This window comes from Physeter macrocephalus, chromosome 14 (assembly GCF_002837175.3).
Source record: "Physeter macrocephalus isolate SW-GA chromosome 14, ASM283717v5, whole genome shotgun sequence".
Taxonomy (NCBI): Eukaryota; Metazoa; Chordata; class Mammalia; order Artiodactyla; family Physeteridae; genus Physeter; species Physeter macrocephalus.
Genome location: NC_041227.1, coordinates 107,485,991 through 107,499,965, shown reverse-complemented (window position 1 = coordinate 107,499,965; position 13,975 = coordinate 107,485,991). Strand labels below are relative to the sequence as shown.

Genomic DNA, 13,975 nt, shown 5'->3' with positions numbered 1-13,975 from the left:
CAAATTGCCAATTGCCACATAAATGACATTCTTTTTTTTTTAATCATCTGTTGTTTAAAATCAGAATCCAAATAAGGTCTGTTCATTTTTATTGGTTGATAAAGCTCTCACGTCTCTTTAATCTACAGATGTCCCCTCTTCCTCTCTTCTCTCTCCATCCTTTTATCTCTCTAACTTTGTCATTTATTTATTAAAGAAACCAGGTTGTTCATCTTAAGTGTCCCATATTCTGAGTCTTGTTTGATACTTCCTTATGGTACCGAGGTGGTGTTCTACCGGAGTCTCTGTATTCCCTGTAAATTGGATCTAGAGTTTCATCAAATCCAAGTTTTAGTTGTTCATGGAATTATTTTTGGCAAGGGTATTGCATAGACAGTGCTGTGTCCCTTCATCAGAAGGTATACACGTCTGATTGTTTCTCTTTTTGTCTTAGCAGCAGACATTGCTAATAGATGTCTTAATCCATTCATCCATTAGGGCTGTGAAATGGTGATATTCTAGTACCATCATCTTTTCTTCCTTTATTAGCTAGAATACTTCTATAAAGAAAAAAATCTCATCTACCATTTGGTTTCCAGTGGAAGAGTACATATAAAAAGTCAGGAAAAGAGCTTGATACTTTAACTTTATTTGGCAATTTTAAAATAAGTGATATCACTCTTAACCAATTTCACTTCTCTTTTTAGTATCATTATGATCTGATGGACTTTAATATATTTGATGTCTTTTATCCTTTAGGTTTACTATGCTTATTAATATGCAATTTGTCCCATTCTTGACCAGTGGAAGCTTCCCTAGTTCTCTTAAAGTCTTTTTAATACAATCATAGCGTCTGTGATAGTCTCCTTGCATTCTGGTCATTACAAAATAATCCAGGGTTCTTTTTGCACATTTTGTGTGCCAGACTTCTAATGAGCCTTAGATCCTTTTTAGTGAGAAATGATATTTAGAGACCACAGCACGTGTACTAAGGTTGCTCATTTCTACTAAGTGGATAATTGACCTTTTCAGTGTACAGAGTGAAGAAATATGTTTTTCTCCATAAGCATAAAATACATCCAGAATACATATCCATACTGATATTTCTAAATCAGTTTCAGAACCTAATTTCTTTCATCAAATATACATTTCCCTTTTCTGCTGAGAAATTCAAATTTTCAATATTACTGGAAATCAGGGAATCCAGACCTATTTTACTTTTGTAAACAATGCTTTACAATGCTTAGTTTCTTAGTGTAATTTTAGTGGAACAGAATTTGCATGGCTCAAAATTCTATTATGATGAATAAAAATAACAATGAATACACTGAGCTTTTACTATGTAATATTATTTAAACTTTATAATAACCCCACACAAAGGTATTATTCTCAGTTTATAGGTGAAAAAATTTAAAGCTCAGAGATGTTAAGTAATTTACAGAAGATGACACTATTATTAATGAGGATCCCAATCACTGATTTGTCTGGCACTAAAATCCACAGAGTTAACCAATTATTAATGATTATGCTATGGTGACTGTTTAATTAATAATATTCTCCTTCTGTTGTAATTATCAACTGATCCAAGCCTATTAGCCAGAACTCTGGTGACATTTAGAGAAAGTAAATGATTAAGGTCTCATGGCCTATTATTTCACACATGCTACTTAATTATATATGCATGTGTGTATAACAAGCAGGGCATACCTTGGGAAAGTCAAAAAATTTTAGCTTGTGGTATCACATGAGTTGTTTGACCATGGGCTCTTCTTGATGATCTGATATGCTCTTGAGAGGAAATTTGTAATGCTCTCCTAGGCAGCAGTTTTAAGGTCAATTAGCAGATTTATAACCCTTATTTTTACATCTTTTGTTAAAAGACTAGCTGAATTTTGTACTTCCAGGCATTGTTCAAATATTGGAAAGCAGCAGTTTTAATTGGCTTTAAAGTTTTAGGAGAGACACGATAATATTCATTTTCAATTGATTTTGAAATGATAAATTTTCAGAGTATAGAGTACTGTACTTGAATTATAACAGTGAGCAATTAAATTGGGTAAATGTTATTTGTTCTCCCTACTACACACTGCAAAGATGGGCACACAAAATAGAGGCTCTGAGTCTTCCCCTTTCACTAGCTTCAGGAAAAATGGTGCAATCCCTTCAAACTAATCAGAAGGGGTTGGTTGTGATCACATTTCCAAAAGTGAAATTTTTATCTCTTAAGGCAATAAGAGGTCTGGCCATACGTCTTCCTAAAGCCTCCATTGATGAGACTACATAAGGACTTCCCTGCCACTAAGGGTACAAGTTCCCAGGAGTGGACTGCTTATAGCACCTGCCTCCAGCATTGCTTCTGAACAAATACCTACACAAGTTTAGGAGATTTAGGGTGGAAATCATAAAGGTGGTGTGAGTGCAACTATTGGATACATTTCTATGCCTTGAGTAATACTATTTTATGTGAGTTAAAGAAAACATAATAATGGGAAATGACTATAGAAATAGAACTTCCTGCCATAGTTTTCAGCAAGTGTGCAGTAAAAATAACAGATTTATGTTTTTATTATGAGGACAAATCAACGAAGGCTACTGCTATGTCCATGTACTACTCCGTAGTAGAATTCCACTAAGGAGGTAAAATGCACTGTTGGATCAATTTTGTCCTGTTGTATTTTAAAAACGACAAATATGTATTTGCATGCATTGGGGATTAGGAGGGAAGGATCAGTTTTAAAGGAGCATTCAAATGCTAATATTATCCAAACTTTGTTGTTTAGATATTCTGCCATACTGACTCCTTATACCAGCTTATTAAGACAGTTACTAGATTTCCCCACTTTATAGATAATAACATCAATCTTAATAAAAGCTAGAAACGTGTCACACTTTCAGCATGTAATATCTCACTTAAGCCTCACAAAAATTCCTATAAGGATAACATTATTATAATCCCCAATTTACAGGTGAAAAATTGAGATCCCAAAAGATTAGATTAATTGGTCAAAGTGACACAGCTAGTAAGGATTAGAGTTGGGAATTTAATAAGCCATCTTGACACTTAAAAGCCCATGCATTACTTGACCTTCAAGCAAATGTGAATACAAGGGCTCAGAGAAGGTAAGTCAATTCTAGATAATTTTGAGTATAAAATCAAAATCTCTCTTTTCACTGTAGCATGCAATTCCATAGATAGCACAAAATAAAACTATGATAACTTCATTTACATTACCCATTACATATTTTACATTTACAGCACACTCTGTAATAAATATTAATTAATATAGCACCAAGCAATGACATAAAAACTAAAGAAAGGCAAAATAAAAATTCAAATTTAATGGAATTAAGCAGGTGATGCTTTCAGCAAAGGGAATTTTTACCCAGAAAGAAAGAATGAAGTGAAAATGAGAAAAGGGTGTTCTAGGAAATTTTTTTTTCATGTCACATTTGAGAGCATTAGAGAAGCTTCCTAAAATGGAGAGATGGGAGATATTTCAGGTATTACAGTAATGTTTCTTCATAGACTCTTCAATAGATCGTGAAGAAATTGAAAATTGTCTTAGAGAAGATCTTATTTATCAGAATTAATAAACCCCCCATAGGTAGCTTTACCTTATTTAACTTAAAATGTCCCTAAGTGACAGAAGAATTCTTTAAGATCTTCTAACACATGTAAGCAATATATTCTTCTAAGAAGAAGTAAGGTTGTGCCATTCTTATTGCCTTTAAGGAAAATAAAAATAAAATCTGTACAAAGTTAAATTGAAGTTAGTTTACTCCAACGAAGACTTCAAATTTCACCTGGAAATAGAAAACGTTAAATTTTATAAAGTGCTTTCTACATTGATGATATTTCAATTATGAATTGGGACACAGGAGTCTGCAGGCAGAGCGTGCTCAGATAAAGGACACTATGTGGATCTTTATTTGCTTACATTCCTCATTCTGTACATTCTCACATTCTGACTAATTTTAATGTCAACCACACTTTCTCCCACTTATAATCCATTTCTTGCTAAAAACAATCTTCTTCTGTCTATGGCCTTGTATCTCCTTAGATCTACTCAAATTGATCTCGGAGAGACAGCAGTGAGTGGTCCTGAAGAGAGATCTTAGTTCCCTGCCCAGGAATTGAACTGGGGTAACCTGGATGAAAACCAGGAATCCTAGCTGCTAGACCACCAGGGGCTAGAGGCTAGAAGCAAAATGGCCCTGGCTGTTTCCCCCATTTGAAAGCAAGAATGTTTCAAGGAGGTAAAAACTGTAAAAACAGGTACAAAGTTTATTATTAGAGACACAGCACAAAGTATGGGAGAGCACACAGAGAAAAAGTTTATTTTTTTAAGTCAGAAGCTAGGCAGAAATACACACTGGGAGAGTAGTGCGGGCATCCTGAATGAGGAGCGCAGTAAGGAGGTGATTTAAAGCACTTATATAAGACAGTCCTTCCGGGTCTTTGTTTACCTTTGGCCAATTATCTTGTTTCTTTTTCCACACCTGACTGGTCCCAGGACCCTCCCCAACACGCATGCGCAACTTTTCGCTAAGACGGATCCCACTTCAGAGGCCTGTGGGTGTATATCCACACTTAATACGGGGTGGTGCCCCCCTCCCTTTTTGACCCCCAAGGAGCCTTCCTGTATATGTGCAGACAGAGAAGTTTCCCTTGACCTCAGGAGTGGTCATCTTATCTCTTTACTTCAGCAGAGCTCAGCTTCTGCCACTAGCTTTGTCCTTGGAGTGTCCGGATGAGAACAAAGTTTAATTTTACTCCACTTGACAAACACCAGCTGTCCAGCACAGGGGCCCATCTATCTCCTACCTCAAAATTGCCAGTTTCTTGTGATTTAACCTTCCAGTCCTCCTGTCCTGAACTGTAATTTCCTATAGAGCTTCTCTAGAGGCAGTAGACTTCTGTTCTTGCTATTTCCCCAGCTTGGTTCTTCATATTTTCTTGTCTTTACTGAACCAATTGTATTGAGAGATTACCAAAGAAATGGAAGCAATGGTCTGTGTCTGTATTGGGTGATGATACAGGAAATGCTGAGTTGGGCTTGGCTGCAGGGAACTTTATGCTAATAAGCAGAAAGTAAGAGAGAAAAGAAGTTTTTGGCAGAAGTTGAGGTAATATCTTGATCCAAAAGGATCATTCCAAAGGCCTAGGAAGAGAGCGATAATCATAATACAAAGCCAAGTGATGAAAATCAGAACACCAGATTAAAGCGAGAATATTAATTCTTGTTCATCCATTCATTCCACTTACCATGTGCCACACACTGTTCAGGGAATCTTCCAGATCATTTTTAGAATTCTTCCTACCACACCTCAGTACCTTAATAATATCCAGCATCTTGAAGGCACTCTGAACTAGATCCTGTGCCCCCTTAACTAAAAATCTCATAATGTCTTCCCATTGACACATGTTATAGTTTATGGACAAATGATTCAAAATAAAGGATGGAAAGTAGAACATGAAAAAAATTCTTACCAAAAGAAAATGACTTTTTAATGACTGCTCAGAGCTGTGGCTCTTTACAGAGGCTGATCACAGTTGTGGTTAAGTGCAGAAGATGCTGTATGAGGCTTCTTGCAAGCTGAACAACACTGAAAATCTTTATGTAGAAGCATTTTGTAAATAAATGCTATACAAATGAAAGTTATGAACATGCAGAACCAGCCAATTTTCTTGTGTCTTCTGATTTTTCTTATCTTTCCCCATTGATAGCATTTACTGTTCACTCCATGATGAATATATGTCACAATGTGGCAGCTTAGAAAGCCATTAGAATGCTGACAGTCATAGGGCAAGCTTTCATTCTAGTTTGTATGTCATTTTCTGAATCTCTGATACAAATAGAATTTTAAAATTCAGGACCACATTTGTTTTTATTTATTTATTTTATTCTTTTCAAATGTTAACAGGATATTCCTTCTAACAGCCATGCCAAATTATTCTCTCAAGCTCCAGATTGCATTCTCAATATTGAATTCATGGAGTTATGTTTTTCTACTCCTCTTCCTGTTTAAGAGATTTAGCCTTGTCAACCTTTCCATTAAGTGGCAACTCAAGGGTCAGAAGGTAGAGAGTGAGCCTTCTCAGCAAGGCTTAATAATAAGGATAGGAAAATTAAGACTCTTTCAACCTTGGCAAAAGTAAAAAAAAAAGTAATTATCTCATAAATTTAATTGGTATATGCAATCAGTGTAAATTATTCTAAACAAAATATCCCCTCCACAGTTACAATAGGGATTTTTGCAGGAAATACTTATAACAGTTTACCTTATTTGGTTGACATAAGCCCAGTCTTACACTAGACATCAGGAGTTTTAAAGTTTTGATATTTTATCATTGTGTGAGAACTGGCTCGGTTGGACAGATGTTCTGTAATACTTCCAGGAGACAAAAAATCTTATTTGAATCTTCAACTACAGTTTTTAGCATATTGACCTGCCTCTCTCCACATTTTTTACAATCTATGATTTGTTTATCACTTTTATTTTATGTATATCTTGAGCTTTACCAAATTCACTTAGAGATAAGCATGAAAAGTTTTATAAATAAATAATATAGTAATTCTTAGACTTTGCATAAATTTCTCATGTATGGACTGAAAAGCAGATGTAGGGGGAAAACTTCTAAAAACGTAATCCATAATAAATTCTAACAAACAAAAACATTTCTTAGGAATTTTTATTAGAAAATCTTGCATACATTTACCATGTTTGAGTCTACCTTTCCAGGGTTCATTTTTATACATGTTAATTTTAGTGTACACTTTATTCTTAATGAATGAATCTTGTCTCATAACTGAAGAAAGAAGGAATTATCATGAAGATTAGTGTCTAAGAAAATGTTTCATAACCAAAGAAAATTTTTCAGTACATTACATATTTCTAGGAAATGAATAGTCAAAAGAATAAAAAACACAAAATTATTTATTTAAAGGAAAACATTTTTTAATTGTTCTTTGAGCGTTAGTCAATCACAGTCTGGTGTTATCTACAGTCACTGGACTTTGTTTGTTTGGAGGTGAGGGTTATGTTCACTGTTAACTGATTTGTTCATATGTATTTTATTTCTTTATCAACACAAATTTCCCATAAATAGTTTAAAATTCTTGCTTATGTGAATATTTTCCAAAGTTCAAAGAAAATTCTTAACTTGAAAAAATTTTATTTAGATAATTCATTCTTAATTATTCTTGCCAACTTAGTCAGTGTATCCCCTGATCAATGAATCAGTGTTAATCCCTTAACATTATTTTCTATTTCTATGTTCTTAGTGCCTCTTCTCTGATTTCACAACTACTTATCAAAACAAACAGCTTATCCTGTTTCACTGCTCTCAACATCTTTCATAATTGCCCTGTGATGTTTAAAGTTACAGATAATTTACATATGAAATATACTGTCTTTAATGCATCCCATTTCCTCAAATTCTCTGCTTTCAATGAAACCTGAAATCTAATTTAAAGCAAAGTTCAAAATAAGATTTGTACAGCATCCATGGAAGTATTTTCACTTTGAAGATTTATGGCATGCTACAGCCTAGCTTTTTTTAACAGGAATGAAAAAGTAAACATCAAAAAGAGGGGATTCTAGCTCAAAGTAAGTTGAGAACTCATAAGAAATCACTTGTTGGCTTTAAATTAATCCATTCATTCCAGTCTTGACTAATTGCTTTTCAGAATAGTGAATTTAAAGGTACAATTTTGTGGCCACTATAATTATTCTTGGAAAACAATGGAAATGCGAATGATATTATGACCAAAGACAGATACACAATTTCATTTCCAAAATGGCAGATTCTGGAAAGTTATGTGCTATTTTTAATAAATTCGAGAACTGATTGTTAAGGTAATGGGCAATGACCATGTAGGATAAAAAGTGAGGATAACTGAGAATCAACAGGGAACATGAGTTCCCTGGGAGGAAATTAATCCAAAGTAACATAATGTTGCTCTACCGGCAGCATCCTATGGCAGGATGTCTCCCTGGAAGTTCTCTGCTCCCAGGCATGGGTCCCTGGGCTTCCTGCCTCAGAAGCACACAGAAGCTGGCACCACAGGAAGATGAAGAGCTTCCCCAAGGATGGCTTTTCCAAGCCTGTACACCTCACAGCCTTCCTCGGCTACAAGACTGGCATGACCCACATGGTGAGGGAGGTCGATAGGCCAGGGTGCAAGGTGAACAAGAAGGAAGTTGTGAAGTCTGTGACCATTGTGGAGCCGCTGCCCGTGGTGACTCTGGGCATTGTGGACTATGTGGAAACACCTCGAGGCCTCCAGACCTTTAAGACCATCTTTGCTGAGCATTTCGGCAATGAATGCAAAAGGCACTTCTATAAAAACTGGCATAAATGTAAGACGAAGGCCTTTACCAAATACTGCAAGAAGTGGCAGGACGTAACGGCAAGAAGCAGCTGGAGAGGGACTTCACCAGCATGAAGAAGTACTACCAGGTCATCTGTGTCATTGCCCACACCCAGAGGCACCTGCTTCCTATACACCAGAAGAATGTCCACCTCATGGAGATCCAGGTGAACAGAGGCACTGTGGTCGAAAAGCTGGACTGGGCTGGTGAGAGGCTGTAGTGGCAGGTCCCTATGATTCAAGTGTTTGGGCAGGATGAGATGATTGCTGTCATTGGGGTGACCAAGGGCAAAAGTTACATAGGGATCACCAGCCATTGACACACCAAGAAGCTGCCCCATAAGACCCACCGAGGGCTGCATAAAGTTGCCTGTATTGGGGCGTGGCATCCTGCCCAGAAGGCCTTCTCTGTGGCTCAGGCTAGGCAGAAAGGCTACCATCACCGCATCGAGATCAACAAGAAGATCTACAAGATTGGTCAGGGCTACCTCATCAAGGACCGCAAACTGATCAAGAAAAATGTCTCTACTGATTAGGATCTGTCTGACAAGAGCATCAAACCTCTGTGTGGCTTTGTCCACTATGGTGAAGTGACCAATGACTTTGTCATGCTCAAAGGCTGCGTGGTAGGAACCAAGAAGCAAGTGCTCGCCCTGCGTGAGTCCTTGCTGGTGCAAACCAAATCACGGGCCCTGAAGAAGACTGACCTCAAGTTTATTGATGCCACCTCCAAATTTGGCCATGGTTGCTTCCAGACTGTGGAAGAGAAGAAAGTATTCATGGGACACCTTAAGAAGGACAGAATTGCAAAGGAAGAAGGGACCTAATGTCAGAACAGATTGCACAGCTGGTAGAATCTCAATAAAATTATTTTCCAGTGTGGGGGGGAAAGTTACATAACGTTCTTTCTCTGATAAATTTTTAATGTTACTGATCAGCAAATCACTGCCAAGATGATGTATTAATTTCAACAAAGTATCACATAATACCCTTGGAAATAAAGTAATAAGTATTAACTTTAATAGCACTCTTTTTAATTAATTAATTTTGGCTGCGTTGAGTCCCAGTTGCAGCATGTGGAATCTCTCACTCTTTTTAAATTTATTTATTTATTTATTTTGGCTGCATTGGTTCCCAGTTGTGGCACGTGGGATCTTTCACTGTGGTGGGCAGGCCCTTTGTTGTAGCATGTGGGCTTCTCTCTAGTTGTGGCACTCGGGCTCCAGAGTGCGTGGGCTCAGTAGTTGCAGTGCATGGGCTTAGTAACCCCACAGCATGTGGGATCTTAGTTCCCTGACCAGGAATTGAACCTATGTCCTCTGCATTAAAAGGTGGATTCTTAACCACTGGACCACCAGGGAAGTCCCCCAGTAATAGTACTCTTAAGAGGATTACTTAAGTATTGATTAATGGCTATAGATCATGCTGAATAAAGCTTCCATTATGGCACTGTAGTTTTCTGAGTCTATTTGGTGCCACTTAATAATTGACTGGATGAGAAAAATGATTTTCAAATCAGATAGTAATTTTTAATATCAGTAGATATCTAAAGTTGCAAAGATTTGTTAGAGTGATGTTCTCAAACAGCTAAAGTCCCTCCAACCTAAATCAACAAGATAACGAATAAAGATATATAAAAATAATCTAAGAAATCTTGCACAGTCCATTATGCAAAATCTTGTTTCATAGCAGGTCCTATGAAAAAAATATCCAGAGGATTGATTTATTCACAATTTTTATTTTCATTCACTCATTTAATAAATATTTATCACCATGTCCTATTCTGGGTACTGGAAATATAATAGTGAATCAGAAAAATAAAGACTCTTTTCTTCCAGAGCTTACATTTTAATAGGTTGTAGCATAAGATTAACACATAAATAAATACACAAGATAATTTCCAATAGAAATAAGATTCAAAATATTTTGCCTAGAAGTAGTGTTGAGGACTAATTTAGGCTAGGTCAGGAATGCACACTGAGATTACAGTATTTGAGCTCAGAATACTAAAATGAAGGATCCAGATATAGGAAAATCAGGAGTTAAAGTTTTAAGGCAGAGAAAACATCATATGTGAACACCTTAGGTGGGGGAGGATGAGCTTGGCCAAGTCAAGCAAGTGCCAAGTGATAGAATAAAAAGACAACAATGATTGTGCAGAGTAATATCATTTCAGAATTTTACAGGTCATAAAAAAGAAATCGATTTTATCCCAAGTGAAATGGGAAATTCCTAGAGCATCTTGAGTAGGAAAGTAATATGATTATATTGGATCCATTTGACAGATCATCCGTTTCTCTGCAGAGAAAAGGACAGAGAGAGGCCAACAGTTGACACAGAGAAATTTATTAAGAGTAATCCTGGTGAAATAATTGTGACTTAGACCAGAATGGTGTCAATGGAAATGAAAATGATTGAATGGATTTAGAATGTAATCTGAGGGTGAACCAGAGTGAGTGAGAAATTAAACATGAGGATGCAGAGAAGACTCAAGAGTGACCCTTGGTTATAAGGATTAAAGAACGAGGTAAATTGTGGTAGAATTTACTTAAATCAGGGAAATATAGGGTAGGCATATGTTAAATTTAAGAAATCATTTGGGTATTCAAATGTAGTTTTAAAATAGATCATTCAATATTAATGTGCTCAGTACAAATTAAACTCATTGGAGAGGTAAGATCTCACGATACAGATTCTGTAGATGTCAGCAAATAGATGGGACAATGCCATTGAAGAATACATAATGAGAAACTGTAGAAGTAGAAAAATGGAAGGAATAAGGTTAAGCCCTGTGACATTTTAATATTTTGAAGTCAAAGAGAGAAGTAAGGAGCAGTAAAGCAGTTTGAGAAAGAGGAATAAGAGAAAAAAATCAGGAGAATATGGTACTACAGAGGCCAAGACAAGAGAAGGTTTCAAGAATAAAGAAGTGATCAGCTAAGTAAGGTATTGCCATGAGGTTAAGTAATATGAGGAAAAATAAGTGACCATAGGACTTCTTCTGGCCATAGAGGGTAATACAGACCAACTCATCCACTAATAATAACTAGAAGTGGTAAAATATTAAAATAATATGTAATACTTAGTGATAAATCTGACAAAAGATATGCAAGACCTGTACACTGAAAACTACAAAATACCACAGAAAGAAACTGAAAGACATGTAAATAAATGGAGAGTAGAGAGAGACAATTTGTTCATCTTTTGAGAAATTCAGTGCTTTTAAGATGTCATTTTCCTCAAATTGATCTACAGTTCCAATGCCATTCTGATAAAGGCAGATATATTTTTGTGTAAAAAAATGGAGAGCTAATCCCAAAATGCATCTAGAAATGCAAAGGACCTACAGTAGGCAAAACAAATTTGACAAAGAAAAAAATTGGAAGGCTTATATTACCTGATTTCAAGAGTTTTTGTTTTGTTTTGTTTTCTTTTCTTTTTTGCGATACGCGGGCCATGGCTCACAGGCCCAGCCGCTCCGCAGCATGTGGGATCTTCCCGGACCGGGGCACGAACCCGTGTCTCCTGCATCGGCAGGCGGACTCTCAACCACTGTGTCACCAGGGAAGCCCCTCAAGAGTTATTTTAAAGCTTAAGTAGATAAGGCTGTGCAGTATTGACATCAAGAGAAACAAATGAATCCAGGAAACAGCATGGATAGTCCATAAATAGTCCCACACAAATGAGGTCAATTGTTTTTTGACAAAGTTGCAAAGGTCATTCAGTAGAGAAAGAATAGTATTTTCTATAAATATTGTTATAATTATTTAGAAGTCCATAATAAAAATAAAAAGTGAATTTCAATCCATTCTTTTCAAGATTTACAAAAATTATCTTATGGTATATAGTAAACCTAATTTCAAGAACAAAAACTAAATCTTCCAAAAGCAAACAGGAGAAAATTTAGTCAATGATATATATGACACCAAAAGCAAGATCTAATTGAAATTAATAAATAACACTTCATCAAAATTGAGAATCTCTGTTCTTCAAAAGACACTTAAGAGAATTAAAAGACAAGCCATAGACTTGGAGAAAATATTTTAAAAGTACATATTTGATCAAGGCTTTATATTCAGAATATTTTTTAATGGAAAGAAGACTCTCAAAACTCAATAATAAATGTACACAACTCAATAACAAATGGGCACAAGACATAAAGAGAAATTTCACTAAGAAAGATGTACAATTAGCACATAAGTAAATGGAGAGTTACTCAATATTGTTAGTCATCAGGAAAATGCAAATTCAAACTGTAATGAGGTGTCACAAAATAACTACTAAACTGGCTAAAATTTGTAAGATTGACTATATCAACTGTTGGCAAAGATGTGAAGACAACTGAAACTCCATACACTGCTGATAGGGATGTAATGTGATAAACCTGTTTGAAAAACAGTTTGACACTTTCTTAAAAAATTATACATACACCTACCATCAGACTCAGCCATTCTACTCTTAGGTATTTACTCATGAGATATGAAGGCAAATGTCCATATAAAAACATGTACAGGGATGTTTATGGAATCTATATTTATAATGTCCAAATTTATAAACAATACAATATCTATAAAAAGGTTAATAGATAAATTGTGATGTATTCATATAACAAAATACCATTCAGCAATAAGAAAGTATGAAGAATGGTTGCATACAACAATATAGATAAATCTTAAAACTATTATGCTTAGTGAAAGAAGCCAGATAAAAAAGAACACATTGTATATGATCCCATTTTTACAAAATTGTTTAAAATAAATGCCAATCCATAGTTACAGAAAGCAGAATAGGGATTGCTGGAGCCCGGAAGTGTTCAAGGAAGGGGAGCAAGGAGAGAATATGAAGTGGTCCAAGGAAAGTGTTGGGGGTGATTTTATGTTTATCTTGATTGTGGCGATGATTTTATAGGTACACGTATATGTCAAACTTGTCCGGCTGTGTAATGTATTCTAAGCTTCTATATCAATTAACCTCAAAAAATATTTTAAAAGTAAATGTAAAAACATTCCCCTTGCCTATGAAAATGAGAACCAAGGGAGATTTTTATTGTGTTCCCTTTTAAAATTTTTGGATTTGTACCATGCAAATGTTCTTCCCATTCAAAGTGCATTTAATTAAAAATTTCTGTCCAAGCTGCTCCACATAAGATACTAATCTTGGTATCATTCACTACTAACACCTTTCTCTTCTTTTCAGTCATCTTTGTTTAATCAACACAAAATTCTGTCGATTCTGTCTTAGAACCATCTTTTGAATCTGTTATATTTCTCCCTTATTTTAACAGCTCTTGTCTAACTTTGCCAACTTTCTTAAATGTCATCTTCTTGCTGAAGCCTTTTCTGATTCTCCCAGGCAGGTGATTGCCTTGGTCTTTGGACTTGGTCTTTTGACAGATTTCTGTAACAGATTTTGGAAAATTTATTACAAATAAATAATATGTATTTGTTCCTTTATGTTCCTATGTCCATCTCCCCAAGACAATGTCTTATTCCTATTCAACAAATATTTGTTTCAGTGAATGTGAAGAATGGTTAAATGAAAATATTTCTCCTGGAAGGATTTTCTAGGGGAGATATAACTGCTTTCATCTATTTTAAAAGCTATCATTTTTAGACAGGTAT

At 35.6% G+C, this 13,975-nt stretch overlaps 1 pseudogene; it reads left to right on the top strand.

The window, feature by feature from the left end:
- The first annotated feature begins 7,968 nt into the window (after positions 1-7,968).
- Positions 7,969-9,181, top strand: LOC102995049 (60S ribosomal protein L3-like; annotated as a pseudogene).
- The last annotated feature ends 4,794 nt before the right edge of the window (positions 9,182-13,975 follow it).